The sequence below is a fragment of the Castor canadensis genome, chromosome 14, assembly GCF_047511655.1.
Source record: "Castor canadensis chromosome 14, mCasCan1.hap1v2, whole genome shotgun sequence".
NCBI classification, from domain to species: domain Eukaryota; kingdom Metazoa; phylum Chordata; class Mammalia; order Rodentia; family Castoridae; genus Castor; species Castor canadensis.
Window position 1 is genome coordinate 11,996,749 of NC_133399.1, and position 23,811 is coordinate 12,020,559.

At 40.8% G+C, this 23,811-nt stretch overlaps 1 pseudogene; it reads right to left on the reverse strand.

Annotated features, from left to right (window-relative positions):
* Positions 1–378: 378 nt before the first annotated feature.
* Positions 379–23,811, reverse strand: part of LOC141416084 (zinc finger translocation-associated protein-like) — a 31,658-nt pseudogene continuing 8,225 nt past the window's right edge.

Below are 23,811 nucleotides of genomic sequence, written 5' to 3' on the forward strand. Positions count from 1 at the left end.
GCTGAAACATTCAGCTGTGGACATGTCTCCTCCTTTACTGCCTAAAACTTCTTGCCTGAATATCAGAGCTAGCTGCTAACTCTGCGGGAGGCCGCTGTGGCTTCTCGGAAAAGGTAGGGCCCCGCGCGAGGAGGGAGGGACGGGGCTGCGAGGCCCAGGGCGCTTCCCGCAGCGCATGGACGGGCTCATGCACCCAAGTGCACCCGGCGGCGCGGTGGCCCCACCCAATCCCAATCTCCGCCCCGCCGACCAGGCCAGTGGGGGATCGCGGGGGGGCTATGGCTGCCAAGGCCGCCTGAAGCGCTGGTGGGGGAGAAGGTCCAGGCCAAGGGGCGAGCCGCGCCCCACTGGGCCCGCGAGCCGGCTACGCCCGACACCCTAGGCCTCCAGGATGGTGTGGCGCTCCTCGGGAGAGAAGTCCATGGAGAAGGGGTGACCTGCAGGATGTGCCGCTTGAAGGTGCTCACCTTGAGCGTGGCCAGCGCGCCCCCGCACACCGCGCACACCTGGCCGCGCCGGCCTCCGTCGTCGTCCATCAGGTAGGTGTCGCCCCGCCAGCGCGGCTGGTTGTTCTGCAGCTGCTCCCGGACTCCTGGCCGTCCCCATCATCCTCCTCTTCCTCGGCAGGCCGCTCCAACGGAGTCCCCGGAGAGAACGGGACGTCGCCTGGGCCCTTGGGCGGGCAAGCTTGGATGCTGACCCCTCCTCCTCCTCCTCCTCCTCAGCCCCTGGGCCCCCAGCCCCAGGTGGGCATCCCAGCTGTTGCTGATGACTTCCTCTCCCGGGGACTCCAGTGCAGGGAGTAGGGGTGCTTCTGGCGGAAGTGCCGCTTGATGGTGCTGAGTTTGCGGGTGGCCCGCAAGCTGCCGCACACCATGCCATGCCGGGCGGGGTTGACCTCCCGCAGGTTCTCCAGCCGCCAGTGGTCCTGGAAGTAGCGCCGGTGATCACAGCCAGGGATGCGACTCTTTCCAGGCCTCGAGGCCGTGACTTCACAATGGTTAGCGTATTTCCTGCCTGAAGATGCTGGTCCCCTGGCCCTGGAGAAGGGCAGGGGGCTCCTCCTCCAGGACCCCAATGCACCCCCATCCAGCTGAAAATCTTGTCTGCCGCCGTCCTCCTTGGGCCTATGCAAGCTGATGGAAGCTTCCTCTATGACCCACTCCTAATGTAGTCTTGAAACAACCCATACATTATCTGCTAAGGGTGTGTACTAGCTATTTATGGGAACCCAAATGAGAAAGAACTAAAATGTACATAAACATGTTCACACAATAGACTACATGCAGCTTGTTTATATTTGCAATTAACAATTTCACATGCTTCAGGTCTCCACCTACACATCACCACCTTCAGAGTCCTTCTGAAAACCTCCCTGATTTAGTTTTTGCACTACACTGAGCTCCCAGAGTCCTGGGATTCTCTTATGATTCTGAACAAGTAGCAAAAAAAAAAAAAAACCCAAAAAACAAACAAACAAACAAAAAAAACCAAAACTCAAAGAGAAAACCCACCCCAAACCAAAACAATTCTGTAAGGGCTGATACACAAATACCTACCAAGGCTATGTGGACAAAAAGAATCAGGTGACCAGGAGACAGTGGATCATATCTGTAATTCTAGCTACTTGGGAAGTTGACATTGGGAAGATGGACATTCAAGGCGGGCCCAGGCAAAATGTCTGTGAGACCCTCTCTCCAAAATAACCAGAACAAATGGACTGAAGATGTGGCTCAAGTGATAGAAAGCCTGCTTTGTGAGCACAAAGCCCTGAGTTTAAGCCCGTCTCACTGGACCAAAAAAATCAGGCAAACATAATAGCACCACAGGAAAATTAAAGTTCCATTAATGAACCCCTTAGAAATGGAGAAACAGGAAATAAAAAGGTGCGAGAGAGACAGAATGAACACAATTAAGGAGATAACATACAAGAAATGAGAGTTTAATGATAAAGAAACAGAGCTGGAAGAGTAGCTCAGTGATAGGCCAGTTAACCAGCACTAGGACTAGGGCTTGATTGCACAGAACCACAAAAGGTAGGGGAGGGCAATCAAATAAATGTTTGAGGAAAGAAGAAAATGGTCAGGCACTGGTGGCTCATGCCTGTAATCCTAGCTACTCAGGAGGCAGAGATCAGGATTGCGGTTTAAAGCCAGCCCGGGTTAAAGTTTGCAAACCCCTAACTTGAAAAAATATCCAGCACAAAAAGGGCTGGTGACACTCTACTCAACCTAGCAAGCACAAGACCCTGAGTTCAAATCCAAGTACCACCCAGCAGATGGATTTAGAGGCCTGGCCCATGGCACGGATAGGAGAGTGCCTGCCTTGCATGTGTGAAGCCCGAGTTCACCCCAGTACCACAAACAAATAAACAGAAGACTGCTTTCCACGTATTTGCAGATCAGGGGGAGCATTAGGAACGCGCCCTGTCCTGACGGCCCCTCCCATAGCCTGAAGAAACTAACACCTTCTTAAGAATTCGATGTGAAGGGGGCGGGGCTAAGTGGGAGAAATGTCTGCAAAATGTATGCACATATGAAGAAATAAAAAAATCGATGTGAATGAAGAAATAAAAAAATCGATGTGAATGAAGAAATAAAAAAATCGATGTGAATTTTTCCGGGGGACACAATTCACCTCGTAACATGTACAAGCCTGCTGTAAATCCTACTCAGCTCTCATCTTCCAAACTTCGCTATCCACCTGTTCTAGGAGGAGCTAGGTCCTCCCTCCCAAACTGCTGCCTTGAAGGTGTCAGTGTGACCTAGCTCAGCTATCCAGCGATGGATTGGTGCGATGGAAAGTCACTCAGGGCCTCAAGCCCCGCCCAATTGGAGGCACGGCACAAGGACTGCCCAGTCAGGCACGGATAAAGAAAGGGGCGGGCTTCAACGATCTTGGGCGGCTTTTGAACTCAACGCAGCTGTCAGAGAATACCTGGGAATTGTCTCCAGGCTTTCTCCTCTGTTGAGGATGTTCAGGTGGCTTTGTCACAGCCTCTGTGGCCTTGAGAAAGGTCCGACTCAAGCAGCTTAGAGGGAGGATGCCAGGCAACCTAAAACCAAGGATAGGACATGCAGGTCAGTGTCCTGAGGAGAAGGGAGGCAGTTTGTCACCATCGGTTTGCGTCATCCCACTCCGCGCCACTGAGTCTCCTGGAGGGCAGCTGGACCGGGGTGGCCTCTGGCTTTGGCGGTTTGGGGTCGCGACCTCTAGCGCCTTCAGGCTGTGGGAGGGGCCGTGAGGACAGGGCGCGTGCCTAACGCTCTCCCTACTTGAGACGACGTGGAGGTGAGCCGGCTTGTGGACATGGTAGGATCTGTGTTCATGCCCACCCCAGGCTGCCTTCCTCCCGTTGGGTCCACCTCTTTTGTCCCCTGATCTGCAAATATGTGGAAAGCAGTCTTCAATACAACCCCACCACCTCCCAGTGCAGCGCTTCTGTGCTCTAACCCGAAATCTCTAAATATCCTCCTCCCAAGCCTCATTGCCCAACACCGGCTTCCCCTGTCCTCGGCATTATCAACTATGTTTTTGCTCATGGCTCAGTTCTCACACCCGCTATTTCACCCTTTTCCTTTTTCAAACGGCAGCCGTACAAGAGGACTCACGAACACATAGTGGGGTGACACAAACCGACGGTTACAAACTGCCTCCCTTCTCCTTCAGGACGCTGACCTGCATGTCCTGTCCTTGCTTCTAGGGGGCCCGGCGTCCTCCCTAGAATATGTTTGACTCTTACAGTTCTGAAGTGATCAGAGGATGAGGAACAAGCAGCCGGACATCCTCAACAGAGGAGAAAGCTTGGAGCTAATTCCTAGAAGGTCCCTGCTGGTCAATTTCACTTAAAGACCCGAACTGCGTCATTAAAGCCCGCCCCTTTTCCTCGGTGTCGGTGTCTGATTGGTCATCCCACACGCCGTGCTTCCAATTGGACAGGGCTCGAGGCCCTGACTGACGTTAGAGTGCACAATCCACCCCTGCGTGGTTGGGAAAGATCACAATGGCATTTGTAACACTGCAGCTTATGGAGGGAAGACCTAGTTCGCCATAGAATCGGTGGACGACCCTGCTATTGAAGATGATAGCGGACTATGAATTAGTGAGAAGGCTCGTGTATGTTATGAGCAGAAATGTGTCCTGCCCCAGCAATTTGCGTTCATTTTTGTACACAGTATTGGCGGATAAGGGAAATATGTGTCAGAGGACCAATGTTACTTGTTTAAGGCAGTTTGAAGTTGTGCTTTTCTTTTTCTTTTTTTTTTTTCCGGCTGCACATCAAAGACTGGTAGTTGCGCTAAGAGCGGAATTCACCCAGGGCCTCCAAAAGCAGCACAAACCACACCGCTTCCTGCCCAGCTGCAGGAACTGCCGCAACCAGCCTGGGGCTAACCTGGAACAGGAGGTCATCTATCAGCTGAAACTCTAACGTGACAAGACAGTTACTATGGCCACATTTATGAGCTAATGTAAGCTTCCCGAGCACTTCCTTCTGCATCTTGCTGTCTTGTCTTTGTCACGACGACCCAGGCTTATTGCATCCGTTGCAATGGTACTTCAGACTGGACAATGCTTTCGACATATTTCCCTCCGATTGATAACTCAAAGAAATTCAGTTAATTGGGGGTTGGGCCCTAGTAGGATTCAGGTACTTTCCCTGTAACTGGAAAGTAAATAACATCGACAGTCAGAGAAAAACGTGAGAAGGAAGAGATCAAGATGACAACAACAAACCAAGGAGAGAGATCTCAGGAGAAACCATTCCATCCAAAACCTTGATGTTCGGGAATAATGAGGAAAATCAATGTATACTATGAAATGACACACTTCAGAAGCTCATAGAGCTTTTTAGGGGACACTTAGATTTTCTCTGCTGCAACTAGATGAGAATAGAGTTGAATGACATGAAATTTCTCTAGCATTGCAAGCCTACACTGCTAGAAGAATTGGTATTTCATATTGAAGATTGCTTCTCCCTTGGGCTGTGCACGTGCATGAGGCCACAGCTGTCAAGAAATTTGTGAAATAGTTTTATACCTTTTTTGTTGTAAACCTCAATCATCGTGAAAAAACTCTCGGGAATTACTGTTAATACGTAAGTCTTGGATAATTTCTGGAAGGGCCATGCAGCTGATTGGTAAATGGGGTACTTGGCACACTTAAGTAAGAGCAGTAGCAACATACAGATTCCTTCTGAGTACTGTCAAGTGAAAAGAAATGTATGATCTGAGATTCTGGATTTGTGTCATTTTGTGGCCAGTAGGTAGTAAAGGAACAGAGATTCTGTTGGAGTCTGTACTGTGGGTCAATCAAACAGGCAAGCTCTAAGACAGATCCAAGAACGGTCCCTATACTTGAATGTGAGATTTGGCCCCACTCTAGTACTCTAATTTCTGTTGTAATTAGGTATTTTTGTGATAGGGTGTTACAATTTTCCTCCACTGGCTTTGAACCGCAATCTTTGTGATGGCTGTCTCCACTGTAGCAAGAAGTACAGCTGTAAGAGTCCAGTAGCTGGCTCCTTCTAATGCTTAATTTTCCTGATAAGAGTCAAGGTCAATGTGATGAGCAGGCATTCACTAGGGAGAGCAGTGTCAGTACTCTAATATTTACTGTTGTTTTTTATTCATATTCAGGAAATGTTCCCATGAAGACATGGAACACACAGTTGTTCTGTTGCAGGATATTGATCATTGTGGATATATCTCTTGGTTACATATAGAGGTCCTGAGGTGTGTTGTCTGAGATTGGAAGGTATTTGAGTTCTATATGAATAGAAATCCCACAAATATACCCACTAATACCAGTCCTGGGTAAGGTTCATGATCACATTCTTAAAGGTCACTGACACTTACAACACAGTGCATAATGTATTGTGCAGGGAGGGTGAGACAGCAGAGGGTATCGCATTCAATTCGTGAGAAGTCACCATAATTCTGGTCTCCAAACATTCACTGCATGTCTTGGTCATCAGGCTTTTTCTCTCTATACTCATGTCCTTCCCTATAGTCAGTGAGATGATGAAGTGAGTTATTGAAAAGGGAAATAGCAGAATAGAAGCACCCCTCTGGATTGTGTGTCATGCCATGTCACTTGTAAAATCTCTTTGTAATACCTGCCTTAAGGCTGTACTCATAAAACAGGAAACATTAACAAGGCACTAGTAACTCCACCTGTAATCTGGGTGGCCGGCTCAGGCTCTGTTTAGCTTCGAAATGTCTACAGTGTGATTTGCAGTCTCATTCCTAGTCCATAGATTTGCACTGTGTGCAAAGCATTAATTAATGCATGACCATCTCTTGCAACACGAGCACATGCCTGGTGCATCCAGGCATGAAGCAGGCTAGGTCCTGCTCCACAGTTTGCCCACTCCCCTGGAAGGTACTAACTGGGGGGTGGGGGACACCCAGTTTCCAAGGTGCTCTAGGCTCTGTCCTAGTGAACTTTAACTTTTGTTTCTCTTATAGATAAAAAGTTTGATATTTTTGATTACTCTCCGTCCCTAACTGCCTACTCTTTTACTGGTGCCCACCCTTACCTTTCTAAATTTCCTGCTATTTGCATGTAGTCCCATACCTGAGGTTTTATTTCAGGCTCATGGAATCACAGGAACTTGTGGATCTTTCTAACCCAACATCTTGTCATCTCTGCCGTGACCTATTTGAGTGAGTTGAGTCATATAGTTTCAATGATTTGCCAGATATTGTTGCAAACAGCTGTCCAGTCATTTCACTACCATTGTTTTTAAAAACTACTCATTTATTTAATATCTTAGCACCTTTATCAAAAAATAATTTGACCTTTTAATGTCTATTTCTGTTTAGATTCTATTCTGTTCTACCGGTTCAGCTTCATATTCTTTCTCCAAGACCACCATGACCTGATTATTCCAGTGTGGCGCTGTACTTGAAATCAGCTTAGTGTCAGTCCTACAACTTTGGTGTGATTTTTCAAATTTATTTACACAATTCTAGAACTTGGCACTTTAAATGTACATCTTAGAACTAGCTTCCATATATCTACTTAAAGATCACAGGGTTTGTGATCAGGATATCTTTGCATGTTTAGCAAAGTTTTGGTAGAATAGATATTCTTGCATCCTTAGATATTCTGGTTCCTAAGTATGGTATAGCTGTCAATTTGTTTACATTTCTTACTTATGATGACTCCATAATTTGAGCAGGCAAATATTGAACATATTTTGTTCCATCTATCTTGATGAAAATGAAGATACTCTCTTGTTTCAATTTTATTTCCAATTATCCGTTGCTTGTATAAAAGCGAGAATTGAATTTGTTTATATATTGTCCTTGTATCTTGTGTCCTTGCTTGGCTTACATATTAGCTCTAGTTCTTTTTCAGGCTATTGAGATTTTCTGCACAAGCATTCTTATAAGTTGCAAATTAAACCAAGTTTATATGTCTTTTTCTTCTCAACATGTGCATCTTTTTTCCATTGGTTTCTTCAGGTCCTTTGGTTAGGATTACACTTTTTCCCCAGTTTCAGGACACATGCATAAAGCATTTCCTCATTACCAATGGCATCATTGTTCATTTGCTCATTTCTTCATAGATGCCTTTTTCAGGCTGAGGAAATTTTGACTTTGGTGAGTTTTTAATCAGGAATAGGTATTGAATGGTTTCTAAAGTTAGTATACATATACATATATATATATATATATATATATATATATATAGTGTGTGTGTGTATATAGTGTTTGTGTATATGTATATATATACATATATATAGTGTGTGTATATATGTATATAGTGTGTGTATATATATTGTGTGTGCATGTATAGTATGTGTATATATATATATATATATATATGTGTGTGTGTGTGTGTGTGTGTATATAAATATATATATATGTGGCTTGGCACATCACCATGACTGATGTTAAAAGTCTGAGCCTTCTAGCTTCAAGGGAACTTCTCTTTCTGCTTAAGAGGGACAAAGTGTTTTGTGTCCCCGGGTCTTACATGTTTTCTTGGTACAATAGAAGATTCAGGGAAATGTACAGTTCCACTGTCCCATTCCTAGCTCCAGACATTCACAACTGCTTCTCCTATACACCTCTTTTGCTCCTCTTGCTGCTGTACACCTCTCTGGTCCTCACTCATGCCCCATTTTCTTGTGATGACACAGTGAGGCCCATGGGAGGCAGCTTAAATGTGATTCTGTACATTACTTGTGTTTCCCTCTCATTGCTGGTGGGTTCTTCGCAGCATACCTAAAGAAAGACACACCATATGTGAAGAGAGTCAGAGCTGATAAATCATGAAAGTACTTTTGACTGAATTTATTTTTTGGAAAAATGTCTTTAAGACCTGCAGCATATTATAGCAATTTCAAATAATATTTTTACTTTCCTGTTAGCAGTATAACATCACTCTTTCCACCACCATTCTTCTGACTTTTAAGCAGCTTCTTATATAGTTGTTTTGCCCACCCTCCAACTATTTTTAGGCTTCAAAAGTTCCTTATTAAGATTATTGAATATATCTAGAAGATAAGCCAATATAGCATATGTTGAACCATTTTCTACCAGAAATCTCTGTAGACTATGTGAGTGTTCAATGCTTCAGTTCACACAGCAATGGGTTTTCACCATCTTTGAAGGACTGCACTATGGAGATAGCCCAGCATGCCCTAAACTGATGAGTAGATTAAGAAAATGTATTTATACACAATGGAATTTAATTCAGTCATAATGAAGAATGAAATTTTGTTATTTACAATTAAATGGACGAAAGTAGAGAACATCATATTAGTAAAGTTAGCCAGGTTCAGAAGGTCAAAGGTTGCATGTTATATGTGGATGATAGATCCAATAAAAATACAAGCATTATCATATATACACATAAATACTACAAAATATGTTTCCAAAAGTGGGACTGTTACAGGAGACTAAGGGAGGAAGGAAAGAATGATAAAGAATGAATAATAGTGGAATAGATGACATCTGTGTAAGAATCAGACACAAGGAAACACACTGAAAACTATTAAACAATATAGAGTAGGGAGAAAGGGGAAGAAAGAGGAGTGGAGGGGTTAGACTGATTTAAGCCTAATATATTCACATGGAAAAGACCAAGGCAAAAATCATCACTGAACAACAGACACTTAAACAATGAAGGACAGGAATGCAGAATGGGTTGTGCAGAGGAGGGCAGCAGTGGGAGGGAGAGGGTAAACAAAGAAGAAAAGGGAGGTGAATGTGGCTGAAGCACTTTCTATCCATGTGTGAACATGGAGCACATAAGCTTGTTGAAGTTATTGTAGGAAGGGTCATGGGGTAGGGGGAGAATAATGGAAGAGAAGAACTAAACCGGTTTTTAATATATGTACATATGGAAATGTCACAACAAAGCCCCTTGTAAAACTGCCATATACTAATAAAAATGTATAAAAGAGAATTGTATTGGGCTTATAGAAGTTTCTCTTAGCTTCTCTCTCTGTCTCTCTCTCACACATACACAACTATCTTTAGCATACAAAGAATATGTTAAAGATATACATGACATTTTGATGTATGTATTGGCAAAAGACAAAGTTATAATAAGTTTAGTTTACAGGCCTATGGATTTTGTGAGCCTGGAATTAGGCCATACCTCATTCCTTAAAACACACTGTATGTCCATGAGCTCCTCAGCGAAGGTTGGATTCAGAGGGTGAAAAAGGGGTGGAAAGCTGAAATAAGGAAAGAAAAGTGGTTTGGTCATTTCAGTTATTTTTCTTATGCCATTGAGACACAAGGGACTTTCTTGGCATGCTGGCTCACGGAGCTGAGCTCTTTTCTGATTTGCTGCTATGAAGTTATTTATTTAAAATGACCTGATTTATTGTTCAGCTTGATTATGTGGCATTTAACACAAGCTTCTCCATTCTAGTTCGATCTGATCTGTTGAGAACAAATTCAGGGACTCAGTCTAAAATGATGTCCTTCCATAATTTTTATCTAACAATGTGCTTTGTGATATGATCACCACATCCCAGTTAGTTGCTATATCTGTCCACTCTCCTTCCTGTGCTAGAGTGAGGGAAGAAGATTGAATTTAGCATCTGTTCTATTATCAAATTCCAAGTGTATTAGGTCAGTATTGTTACTGGTAGCCACCGTGCTCTACACTTGATCTCCAGGCTTTTCCATCTTGTGTAACTAAAGTTGTAACCCCTTGATCACCCTCTCCCAGTAGCCCTGGTGATAACCATTTTCCCTCTCCTTCTATGAATTGGACTGTTTCAGATCTAATATATAACTGAGATCATAATCAATTGCCTTTGTACCTGGTTTGTGTCACTTGGTATAATGCCCTTCAGATTCATCCATGCTGTCCTAAGTGACAGGATTTTCTTCTTTTAAGAATGAATGATATTCTATTACATGTCCTTTTGTTCTTTATCCATTGAAAGACACATAGATTTTTCCACATCCTGATTATTGAGAATGATGCTCGAATGAATGCTGGAGTGCAGGTTATCCCTTTGTCATCTTCCTTTCAGTACTGTTGGAGAAATGCCCAGGCATGGAATGTATAAATCTAATGTGGTTCTGTTTTTAATTTCTTAGAAACCTCTGTATTATTTCCATAGTGACTACACAGATTTACATCCTTAACAGCAGTGTAAGTATTCTCTTTTCTTCACATCCCAACATGTGTTGTCTTTTTCTTTTGATAAGAACTATTCTGAGACAGTACAAGGAGACATTTCATTGTGGTTTCATTTGCATTTCCCTGATGGTTAGAGATGGTATTATTCTACTATGACTTCTTTGTAATGTAACTTTCTGTATTTTACATTTATAGTTTAGTTTGTGTTGTTTAAGTGTTCACATAAAGTTACATTTATTCATTAATTGTCAGAAAGGTGAGCACTGATTTTAATATCCTATACAACTTGTTACGAGCTAAAAGTGTGGTAATTTGATATATTAATTCATAGTGCTTTTCGATTCTATCTTTTCACTTATAAAACTGGTACTCTGTTTTTGTTTATAAAGGCAAAATATTTAGGGGGTGAATCTGTCCCTAACTATATTCCTAAAATAAAATTTGTGAATCTTTTAATACACATCACTATGCAAAGTACTTGCCATGAATCTTTTAGCACTAATAGGTGAATTCTTTCCACAGAACTTGAGCATTATTTTTATCCCAGATTCATGTAGAAAAATGACTGAAGATGAAATTATAAGCATGCAAGAAGCCAGGCACTAAATACAAAACGTTTCAGAGCAGTTCTAAAATATTTTCATACCAAAACAAATTTTTTAATGTAGACGTCTCATTTTTTCTCTCTAATGGGAGTTAAGTTATAATAGCATAAAAATGAAGTAAGAGAGCCGGATACATGGCATATATTTCAGTGGACATGCAGTCAAAGAGTCAACTTAACATGGAAACCAAGAGATCCATGTAAGGCAAGAAGGCAGAAAGTCTTCACAATTGCTCAAATTTTAACACTTTATTATTTGTATTTCTACCAGATGATACTTTCGTCCATGTATACATTTGGTGTTAATATATGGAAAGATAGATAATGTCTTTGGTAGCTTTCACTTCTTACCTTCCATACACCTAATGTACAGGAAAGAGATGGGAGGGATTCTGTGGAGAAAGTCGTACTATAGCATTTGTGGCTTGTCACTGAAAGGTAACTGTGCTCTCTGTGGCCTCACAGAACATTACTGCCTTAATGGATCTGAATCCGATGACATTGTGTCAAAGGGTATTTAATCAGCTTGCCACTACTGCTACAGGTAACTAAGGTCAATCAACTTAAATAGAGGAAAGGTTTGTTTTGGCTCTATACTTTGGAGCTTGCACTCCGGATTTGGTGATCCAGGTGCCTTTATCCTGTGGGGAGGCAGCACATCATGACAGGAGTGCCTGGTGTATAAAGCTGCTCACCTATATGGCAGCTTGGAAGTGAAGAGAGAGAGGAAGATAGCTGAATCCCACAACCCCCTTCACGTATACCTACAATGACCTATGACCTCCCACTAGGCCCCATCTCTTACAGGTTCTACAATCTTTCAACAATGCCATGCTGAGGTCCACAACCTCGAATCCATGGGCATTTGGGACCATTCCAGATCTATGCTCTCACAATGGAACACTTGGTACAAATCCATCATGCCTTTATTCACCGGGTAGTCAGCATATGCAATCAACACAGATCCATCCTGCATAGGAGAAATGACATTTCTAATTATAGACTTAATTCTATCCATGTGGAATAATTATTAAGATATAAATTGATTAAAATAGTGTTTTGGGACTAGAAGTATATTTTCAAAATCAACACAGATCCTTGTCTGTAATGAAATTAATTTGGTCATTTTTATTATCGGGGAATTTAAGGAATAGCCATTGTGGAGGAAAAATATTTCTAAATTATTTATTGTCAACATTTTCTTAATTCCAGTTCTTTATGTGTACACACACATGAACATTTGTCTATGTCAGAAGGCATATTTGCCTCTGTCCCTGGATGAACACAGTTTATTGTTTTCAAAACCATGAACATGGGACTGAAATAGTCTAGAGAATTGTCACTGGCATATGAAGGAAGAGAGGTAGGGTCTAAGGAGCACAAATAGATTACAGCTGGGTCTGAAGTTAAGGTTGGCACAAGAGAATCCTGATATAATTAGACCCACTGTTTGGTCTATAATTGAAGCAGTTGCAGCACAGAGAAAACACTTCAGACCATGAGAATGTATCCATGAATCCGTGAGGACTCTCCATGGAGAACTCAGAGATTACTGCTGAATGTTGTCTGTCTGACACGAAGATGGAAGGCTGGTTAAAATACAAATCAATAAAAGTTTATTTCATTGAAGCAAAGAAAATAAGAAAACAGGTATAGACTGTGGTTTCTGTTATGCAAAATTAACATTTCTGGTGATTTCATTCATGGAGTTCTATGCATATTGAAGAGCATCATGTATCATCTTGAGGAGTTAACTCATGACAGAACACAGGTGCTTGCAGAATACACAAGTCCGCAACCTTTATCTTCCCATGTCACTTTGATTTACTTTATTCTATTCACACTTAAAACTAAGGTGCTAGAAAATACAACGTAAACTATGTACAGACCAGATGTAAAGGACACATTGAACATATTTTAATACTTCAGAGCAGATGATCAGGTGAGGTTTCAAGGATGTGTTGGGGAGAGAGAAAGGTTTCATTACTTTAGAGAGACAAATATATAAATTTGAATAGCCAAGTAATGTCACACACAAGTACAGACACAGACACATAAGCTTGTTTTCTAGAGTCACTAATTTAACTAATAAAATGGAAGTGGAAATATTTGAAAAAGAAAAGAGTTACATAAATATTTTGAATACAGATTAGTTGGGTAAGCAAGGAAATATGGAAAATTAAGTAATTGAAAAGTTTTGATAGTATGCTCTCAGAATATATATACATATATATTTTATCATACTTGTATATAATGTTTTTATTATAGCATATGTACCCTAATGATTCCAGAAGATCTTTGGAGTTGAAGGGATAGATTACAATCATTTATCATCCCTGACATACACACACATTCACACACACACACACCTATCAGGTTCTCTTCTAAATACAAGCTTTTACTCAGTGGCATTTATCCTTTATCTACTTTAAATTGTTACATTTAAAAAGCCCACTGTGTGCTTAACCATGTAATCAACTATTTCACAGACATATTCATGTGTCTCTGATGAGTATCAGATACATGAAGACAACTATCACATTCACTTAATAATCAAAATCCAGAGTTAAATTATAATACTAATTGTTTTTTTAAATGACTCAAGAAGCACTTTGCAATTGAAAGATAAAACTGTAATCATTTTTCATCAATGCAATATTCATCACAGTTTTAATTAATGGTGAATAGTGTACATAGAAATGTAATAGTACCTGAATATCATTCAATAGACAACTTAAATGTTTAAGCTTAGAGTCATTTTTTGTGACTGGGTTTTACTCTGTAGCTTAGGCTAGTCTTGAATTTGTGATCCGCCTGCCTCAGCTTCCCACTCCTGGGATTACAGGAGTGCACCACCACAACCAGCTTAAAGGGATTTTTAAAAGTGGGTATTTTGCCTGGTGCCAGTGGCTCATGCCTGTAATCCTAAGTACTCAGGAGGCAGAGATCAGGAGGATCGCAGTTCAAAGCTAGTTAGGGCAAATAGTTTGTGAGATCCTATCTTGAAAAAACCATCACAGAAAAGGACTGGTGAAGTGACTCAAGGTGTAGGCCTTGAGTTCAAACCCCAATACTACAAAAAATAAGCTGGGAATTTTTATTAGGAATCTCTTGTTAGTTCATGGTTATCTAAAACATATTATAAATTGTCCTAGTATATCATCTTGATCCATACAGGTAATTTTAGACTACTGAACTTTTCTTTTGTGGTAAACAGATCATGCAACAACTCCCTCCCCTAAATGTTCCATGCTTCCTTGGGTTTAGGCCCCTATATCAACTTCTTTTCTAGGTTGTTGGCTACACTCTGCTTGGGACAAATAGTAGATGCCAAATGTGATGGGAGTCCTAGCCATGATGCAATCACACAAGATCTTAACCTCCATCTCAATAGCTGCCTCTCTTCCTTGCTAGATTTGATAAAGTAGGTTGCTATGTGGAGAAGGTTCAATGACGACGGATGCTGGTGACCACAAGCCACATTCCTCAGTCCAAAACCACAAAGGAAATTAGCTGCACAACAACCTCCTCAGGGAACCTGGAAGCCGATCCTTCCCCCTTGATAACCTCAGCACTGGCTGACACCTAGATGAAAACTCATGAGACCCTGCTGTGTGTGCGTATTAGTGACTTGCATGCATGTGTGTGCATGTGCACATGGGTGTTTGCCTACAGTAGGCAGGGATACTTTATGTGTAAGTGGAAATGTGTTACTGCCTTCAAACATGCTCAATGAAAAGAGCCATGAGAAGTTTCCTTGAAGATGGATGAGAATGGTGAACAATTAACGCAGAATTTTCCTACATGAAGATCTGAGATGAGGCTGTCAGATTGAAAGAAACTGTCAATAAGTCTTTTTTCAAGGAAAAAGAAATAACTCTTGATGTCAATTTGATTCTATCTTTCTAAATAAAGGATGAATAAATTAAGGATGAATAGTGTGGCATTGCTTTGTTATAGTTCAGAGCAGCAAGAGTGGTGTTTACTCATATGTCTTAATGAATGTGGGGAAGAAAAATATCATTCTTTCCTTGTTTTTCATTCATTGAAAACTGTGCACAACTTGCTGCTCCTGTACGCCTTGGAAATGTGCAATGTGAGAACTCTGATTGCCAGTTATTATGAAACAGCATGGTGACAGAAACATTTACCACAGTCACAGTCTGAATATCCAGGATCAGCCACACACATCAACATGGGAATTGAGCTTACAAGGCATGATAGGTTCCTGTCCTGATGCAATACAATCAGGGAAGCTACAAGTTGAAACTTGCTTCCGAGAGAAGAGAGTTTCACCTTTTCTGCTTATGACTCACCTTCCCACTCACATAACACATTCTCAATCAGCAACTGCATTTCTCTGTCTTGTCTAGTGTGAACCAAGTTATCAGAGCAGAGAGCTGGAAACAGAAAGTCAGTTGTCAATTCTACCCCATAGCGCTCACTGACAGACTTTTGAGTGTATGTAAACCACATAACAAATTCTACCCTTCCTAGTTTACCACAGTAAGACTTAAACCTATAGTATGAAATGTGTCACTGATAGAAGTCTACACACAAGTGAGCATAAACTAGGCTAGTAGATAGGGCCACATGAAAGTCCATGAGAAATTGTTGTCAGTGAAGTTCTGTGGATCCCATAGAAAGTTGTCTACTCAGCTGTCAGTCAAGCTATTTTAAATATGTATTTCAGATTCAGGCCAGATAACCAGTTGACCTTTCTAATCTTACTAACAACCATTCCAAGTACTGAGAAGAAAGTTGTTTTCAACTGAAGTAATTCCTCCATCATGTTCCGCAGTTACTCCTCTGCATCTGAATCTGGCTGTGCCTGCAGTTTTGCCCACAGCTTTCTCCATTATCACCATTGTCATCTCACCACACCCAGACTTGTCCTTTCAGATCTGCTCATCATTCTGTAGTCTATGCAAACTTACCAGATGTAAAAAAAGATTATTTAAATCAGCATTAAATATGCTGATTCCTAATGACAGCAGGAAGCCACTGAAATGCTTCGATTACCCATGCTGCTTTGGTTAGCTCCCTCCATTCTCATACTTAAATAAGCTTAATTAAGGCAGGAAGCATCTCTGGCCTGTTGTGGCTGTATCCCTTGCCCATAGCACCTTATCCTGAAAGAGACAATGAGATGTGAGTGGATAAATGAACAATAGGTAGATAGTATCATTAAGAAATTTTCAATACAGGTTTGGAGTATTATTTTTTGTTTCCTTGTCGATTCTCAGTTTTGGGGACAAAACTGGCTCATGAATGCTCTGAATCAGTTGCTGTTATAAGCATTATATTAATGTCTGCTGAGGTCAGCAGAATATGGCTTTCCCTTTAACACAGAAACACCTGGGGCAAGATATACCTCCTCTCTAGCCCACCCCAGATTGCACATTACTCATGCGCCCTACATATTACTCACTACACTTTACTTTGACCAAGGCTTTATGACTTTAAACAGTTGTTTTGAGGAACAATGCTGATGTCTCAATGGGACCAATTATTCCTTTGCAAATATTCACAGGTGAAGCAGCTGTGTTAGTCACTTCTCTATATTGGACTTTATTCCAGAGTAAAGTTCTTGCTAACTCTAAAGTTGCAGAAACTTCTGACAAAGTTTGAATCATATGACTTTGAGGCCATACTCTTCAGTCTAGGACTGGTTATCAATAATGATGTTACTGACTTCAATAATTTAAGGTAACTTTTTACTTTGTAAACTGGATATGGTTTTCTCAACCTAGGTGTTTATAATCCATTTTGAAACAATTTCAATTTAGGATTGCCTGACAAATTGTATCAATTTAGCATTGCCATGTAGCATCATGGAAGTCAGACCAATTAACATGAATGTCTTTTCCACCCCTAAAGTTCTGAATTTATGAATTTCACAGTAACTACAACTCCTTTTTCTGACTAACATGCTGGGCCCTATTTCTATGAACTAATTAAATTTTGTGTGTCATATAATATCTGTTTTGAATCTATGAAAGGTTGAATAGGGACTGTCACTTTGAGTTTCTTGATTTCTGTAAAATGAAAATCATAGCACAAATAACCCTAGCTATTATGTTATAATCCCAATGCAGGAATAAGGACATTGTAACTTCTGTTTAGTGTCAATGTTTTGGTGAATTATCTACAGGCACAGCTGTTTCTTAAATAGTGAAATCATATTGTACATTCCATGAAGATTCACTTCTTTGAATGTTCTTGGCCAAACCAATTCACATGCAAGCTCCAGCACAACCTGTGGCACTTAGTGTTCGGACTGGTAGGCTGTTAAGTGGAAAAGGGACTTTGGCTGTCATCTCCAAAGACTGCAGAAGTATGGAAGAAAAACACTATGAGGATGAAAATATAAGACTATTTACTAACCTGGAAAAGGAATTTGTGAATAAAGAACATTTAATAGTAGAATGCAATTTATAAAAGATGATTCATGAGTGCAATACTTACACTCAAGTGTTTCCACTTCAAACATCAATGTGTGACTTGTTCTGTTCTATAGGACACTCAAGGACATGTTTGGTTGCTGGTTGCATTGGACAGAAAGCTTCTAGCAGTTGGTGTCTTGACGAAAATGCCTGTGCTGGAGAGAATATCTCTGTGGAAGACCTTGCCCCTCCTTTTAAAGAAAGACAGTGTTAAGGATGAACTCAGATGCAAATCTACTCCACGTATGGCTGGAGCCTGCCGTAATCCACCGCACATCTCTCTGCCCAATATGCTGTCATAGAGGAGTCTTCTGCTTTTCCCCGTGATGTCCACAGAGGTTGCAGGAGACTGCTTCTGGGGTCAGTTCTTCTCTTGGCTTAAATTAGATTCTGTTTTGTCCCCTCCATTTCCCAAGAGAACTCTACAAAGCCTCACATTGGTCTCTGTATCTGAAGCTGCCTCCTGGGAAATCCAACCTGCCACAGAAAGCTGCTGAGAAAGCTAACGATGGAATTGTATGTATTTGTTTGTCTTTACTCAAATAAAGTGATAAGTTTTTCAGCAATAGTTATCTCTCTAAGCAAAAATGAGAGCCAGAGCATTGACTTTTCCCTGTCTATGATAAAATCCGTACTCTATGACTATGTATCTATTACGTGGCAATTAGTTTGTGGAGTGTCAGGAGAAGAAAATTAGATAACCCATATGAAGTTCTTCACATTGCATTCCAGTGAGGGAAAGGAAGAAATGAGTTCCTCAAGAAGAAAGCTGTAAGACTTTGCCAGTCACATCCTAAGACAATAAAACTCTGCAAAACCATACCTAGGCATTGTTCCATCTCAGCAGGTATTGTGTGCTGTCATCAGTGCTCTATTGTATAGTTTATGCATCTGTTATGTATTTAATATGCAAATATGTAAAGTTACAGGCTTCAAGGAAGATAATGTACTACATTGTAACATGTAGTATGATATAAATGACCAGTTTCCTGTAGTTGATCATGTAGGTTGTTGCACATGTTTCAACTTTATGGACTTAGCTACAGTCATCCTATGTATTTACAAGACTTTACCTGTCTTAAGATAAAGTGTGAAAGTATACTCACTGATTGAAAATCATGCTCGTTGTAAGACTTTTGATACAAGATGTCAAACTGTCTGTGGATGAAGACTCCTGTTCCATCGGCACTGACTGCATCATGAGTGTACACACATACACTCAACCAATTGCTACTGCTACTATCTTAGCTTCCCCATGCATTTATTTGAAGTGGTTTCGCTATCATTTTGCCTGACTTAGATGGCAAGTATCAATCATGTTTTGTAATTAGGAGAGTTAAAAGGCAATCTTAAAAGTAAAATCTTCCAACCTGTATTCCTGTGCTTGGTTTGTAAAGCTTTATGTTGACGTGGCATGCTTTCATCACTGCATTTTCCTTAGGTGATAATTCTTACAAAAACTTTGCCTTTCATGATACGTTTATCCTTTAAGGGGTAAAAATCTTCCCATTGCTCAGCTCAGGGTTTACTACTGGAATGACATGACTATATCTTTTGGTTGCCTGTGGGTAAGGTTTGTCTCAAAACGTGCTTGGTTCTTTTCTAAATAATAGATACCTATTGGATAAATAGCTTGCCCAGAAAACAAAACAAAAAAAACTGGTAATTTCTCATATGGAAAGGAATATAAAGATATAGAGTTGAGTGTGCTATGAGTTAGGGTTTCAGATTCCAGGACATTCAATTTGATTCTGTCTGTGTTGAGATCATGATCTCTTGTAATAACTTGTTTATGTATTGATTTTGGATTTTTGAGACAAGGTCTCTATATGAAGCTGGCCTCCTTTTTCAGTCTCCCAAGTGCTGGGATTACAGCTATGTATGATCATGCCCAGCTGAGACCACAATTTCTATGTTGAATTTCTTATGTCCTGCATTTATGAGCTTATCATGGCTGTGTAATAATTGTAAATTAGTCCCTACACTGTAGGAATCAAGAATGGGAGTTTCTCAATAAGTTAAAAAGAGAACTCCTTATGATCCAGACATAACACTTCTGGGTATATACCCAAAGAAGAAAACACAGCTTACTGTAGAGATTCCAGTATATCCATGTTTATCATCGTTCCATATACAATAGTAAAGGTATAGAATCAGCCTAGATGCCCATCAACAAATGAATAGATGAAAATGTAGTGTATGTACACAATGGAGTTGTACTCAGCCATCAAGAAGAATGAAATTGTGTCATTTCCTGGAAAATGAATGGAAGAAGAGCTTGTCATGTCAAGTGAAATAATCCAGTCCCACAAAGATAAGTATCATGTTCTCTCTCATTTGTGGAAGCTAGGGGAAAACAGAACCAAAACAATGCAACTAAGTTCATGAAAGTGAAAGAGGGGGTACTATGTATATATAAAGAGAAGGAAAAATGGGAGAGAGAGGAATGATACAAAAGAGCTATAGATTGCCTGGCACAGTAACTCACATCTATAATCCCAACTTCTCCGGAGAAAGAGATCAAAAGGATTGCAGTTTTAGGCCAGCCCAAGAAAAAAGTTGGTAAGACCCCATCTCAACAGACAAGTTTGGCATGGTGGTGTGCACTTGTCTGAAAAATAATCTAAAGCAAAACACGCTCCTCTTGGTTCAAGCAGTAGAGGACCTGCTTAGCAAACACTAGACCTTGAAGTCATACCCCAGGAAAGCAACCAAAAACACAAAGAGTATGGAAATGTCATGATGAAACTCCTTGATTTGTACAATTTAATACACACCAATGAAAATAAAACAATAGTCAACAAGGCAATAAATAAAACTGTCTAAATAAACACATGTCCTTCATCTACCATAGGAAAGTGTTCTTGTTATCTAATCCTTTTATTGTTAAATATAATTGTCATAAATCTATCCATCCACTGGACAACTATGGAAAGTGTAGACCACTCTATTTTTGTCTTTATTAAAAATAAGTAATTAATCATGCATCTGCAACCAAAGAATGTGATGCAGGTTGGTAGATGAGCTTTGCTCTATAGTTTACTATTGTGTAGATTGAATGGCCTTATCTATCTCAGTGTGAGCTTCCATAATGCAATCTGTGTGGAGGAAATGCATTTGGGTGCTATTTGCAGAGAGATGTCTTTATTGAAGTCATAAAACTGAGAGAGGTTATTCAGAGTATTCCTATTGGGATGTCCACAGACATAAACTAGGAGACATTGTTAAGTGAGGAATGGAGGAAAGAAGAGCCTATGATTACGATTGAAAATGAGTTGAAATGGAAGAGAGGAGGAAAGCGAGACTGTGTTATGGATGCCAAAAGAAGAAGAATTTCTGTCGAGGAAGTTGGTAATGAAGAGTGGTACTGAGAAGTCAGGCTGTGGGAGGGGCCGTGAGGACAGGGCGCGTGCCTAACGCTCTCCCTACTTGAGACGACGTGGAGATGAGCCGGCTTGTGGACATGGTAGGATCTGTGTTCATGCCCACCCCAGGCTGCCTGGAACAGATTGAGGTGTGAGTTGTACATTGTAAGTGTGATTCATGCCACTAAATTTTATGTGCTACTTATTTTTGTGATGGTTTGTTTTATAAAATGTATTATTGATATTATTTTCATTTGCCTAATCAGAATTATATATGTTTATGGAGTACACATGATATATGTGTGTGTCTGTGTGTGTGTGTGTACAATTAAAACAAGCTCACAACCATTTATATTTATATTACCTCAATAACTAATTATTTTTTAAGTTTTTGGTGGGACTGGGGTCTGAAATCAGGACTTCGTGTTTGTAGGGCAGATGCTTTACTGCTTGAGCCACATCTCCTGTCCATTTTGCTCTGCTTTATTTGATGATGGATAGTTGTAAACTATTTCGATAGGCTGGCCTCAAACCATGATCCTCCTGATCTCAATCTCCCATGTAGCTAGATTTATAGGTGTGAGCCACAGGTACTTGGCTTATATTTTAAATTTTAAGGTGTTTTTTGAAGTGCTAGGGCTGAAGCCCAGGGCCTATGTATGCGAGGCAAGTATTCTACCACTGAGGTATGCCCCCACCCTCTTTTATAGTAAGATTTAAATATTGCCCTCTTGCTTATCTTGAAGCATATAATATACAATTGATGACAGAATTATTCCCCCTGCTCTATAATAGATCGCAAAACCTATTCCTTCTATCTACCTCCAAATTTTTCCTCTTTGATCAATGCCTCATTCCCTCCCAATGCTCTTCCTTATGCCTCAAAGATGATTAAATGGTAAATTCTATGTATATTTTTATCACAATAGGAAATCACTTTTAGAGCTGATAATGCAGCTCAATGATAGAGCACTTGCTTCACATTCGCAAGTGCCCAGGTTCAATCCTCAAAACTGCCAAAAAATCAGTTTTATTAGCCTATATTAAATTGCAAAATATAATGAATTTCAGGGCTGGAGAAGTGGCTCAAGTGGTAGGGCAGCTGCTTAGCAAGTGTTAGCCCTAAATTCAAATCCCAGTCCCATACCAAAAGAACAAGGGGTTTCATTATGACATTTCATACATGAATATAATGTATATGGTTGTATTTGCCCCTTCTATTAATCTTCCTTATTTACCTTCCTGCTGACCCTTTTTCTGTCTCCTTGCACCTGTGTAATAGAAACAAAAATTATAGTCATGAAAATCATCAGCAGTTTTAAAAATGTAGTTAGTCAACTTTTGGTTAGTTTAATCTCAGATAAAATACTTCAGATGTGCTGAGTGCCAGAGGCTATAATCCTAGCTACTCCAGAAGCAGAGCTCATGAGGATCGCTGTTCAAGTACAGGCAAATAGGTCATGAGAGCCTATTATTCAAATACCCAACACAGAAAATGGCTGCAGATTGGTTCAAGTGGTAGAACCCTACCTAGCGTGTGTGAGGCTCGGAATTCCAACTCCAATACCATCAAAAAAATTCTTAGGATAAATCAATTTAAGGAGAGAAAAGGTTTATTTTCAATTCGTGACCAACTGATTCCATTACCTTGAACGTGGGACAGCACACCATGGCAGAAGCACATGGGGGAGTAAATTCCATGACCTCTTAGATGGGTGTGAGATAGGAAGACCAGGGTGCCAGAATCCACTCTAGGCCACACATCAAATGACCTAAGCCTTCCCACTAGGCTCTACTTCTAATAGTTCCATCACCTTCCAATAGTCCAATTGGCTGGGAACCTCACCTTTAACACATGGGCCTCTAAGGTACATTCCAAACCAAAACTATAACCACAGTGAATGACCCCAAAAGTGGGCTTGGGTCTTTGATGGAGCCCTTGCAGGTTTATCATGAGAAATGAAGGAGGAACCATATACTTTGGTAAGTGGAGACTGCATTCCACAAATAACACCTGTTTCCAGGGTCTTGGCCACTCTTTTGGAACCATTTGAATTTTGACTCACTTAAGTGTCAGCACCTGTGTGTCACTCCCTCAGAAGGCAGTCCCAACAGTTCCACACAGTCCTACACTCTGAGATAGTAGATGAGGAATGGCTTGAAAAAAAGAGCCTCCAAGAAAAGACCAAATAGGTAACATGGATCCTATGGGTTGTGTTCACAGGCCTTCCATGTTTTCCCATGTTCTAGGGCAAATTCCCCAACCTCAAGACTATTCACACTTAGGGCTCCATCATTCATTCTGTAGGTGCTGTTCTACACCTTCTGGGATTTTGAGTAGCTTCCCTGGTCTCTCCAGCTATAGCTTCTAATCAGTAGTGACAAATAAAAATATCTCCAAACACCAGTGTCCTCATGGGGTTGTGAAACATTTTCCACAGTTCAGAACCCTTGATCCAAAGCATACACTTGCACATTCTTGCTTCTTGGCACTTCCCTCTGCCTGGGTTCCCCATTCTCCTCTTCTCTACCTGGCAAAAGTCTATTTCTCTTAAGACATAACTTCAATATGGCTTGCTCTGCACAGACCTCCTGGACACTTTCTTCCCACAGTAGATTTAGGCACTTCTTTTTGGGTGATGACAAACACCATCTCCTAAGTGATTATAAAATCTGTGCTCATTACTTTGTCATGTGTTTATTCATCAAGCATCAGATTGGAACCACATCTCTCCCCAGCACTGAGCTGAGAGTGCTTGACATTAAGATTTGTTATTTG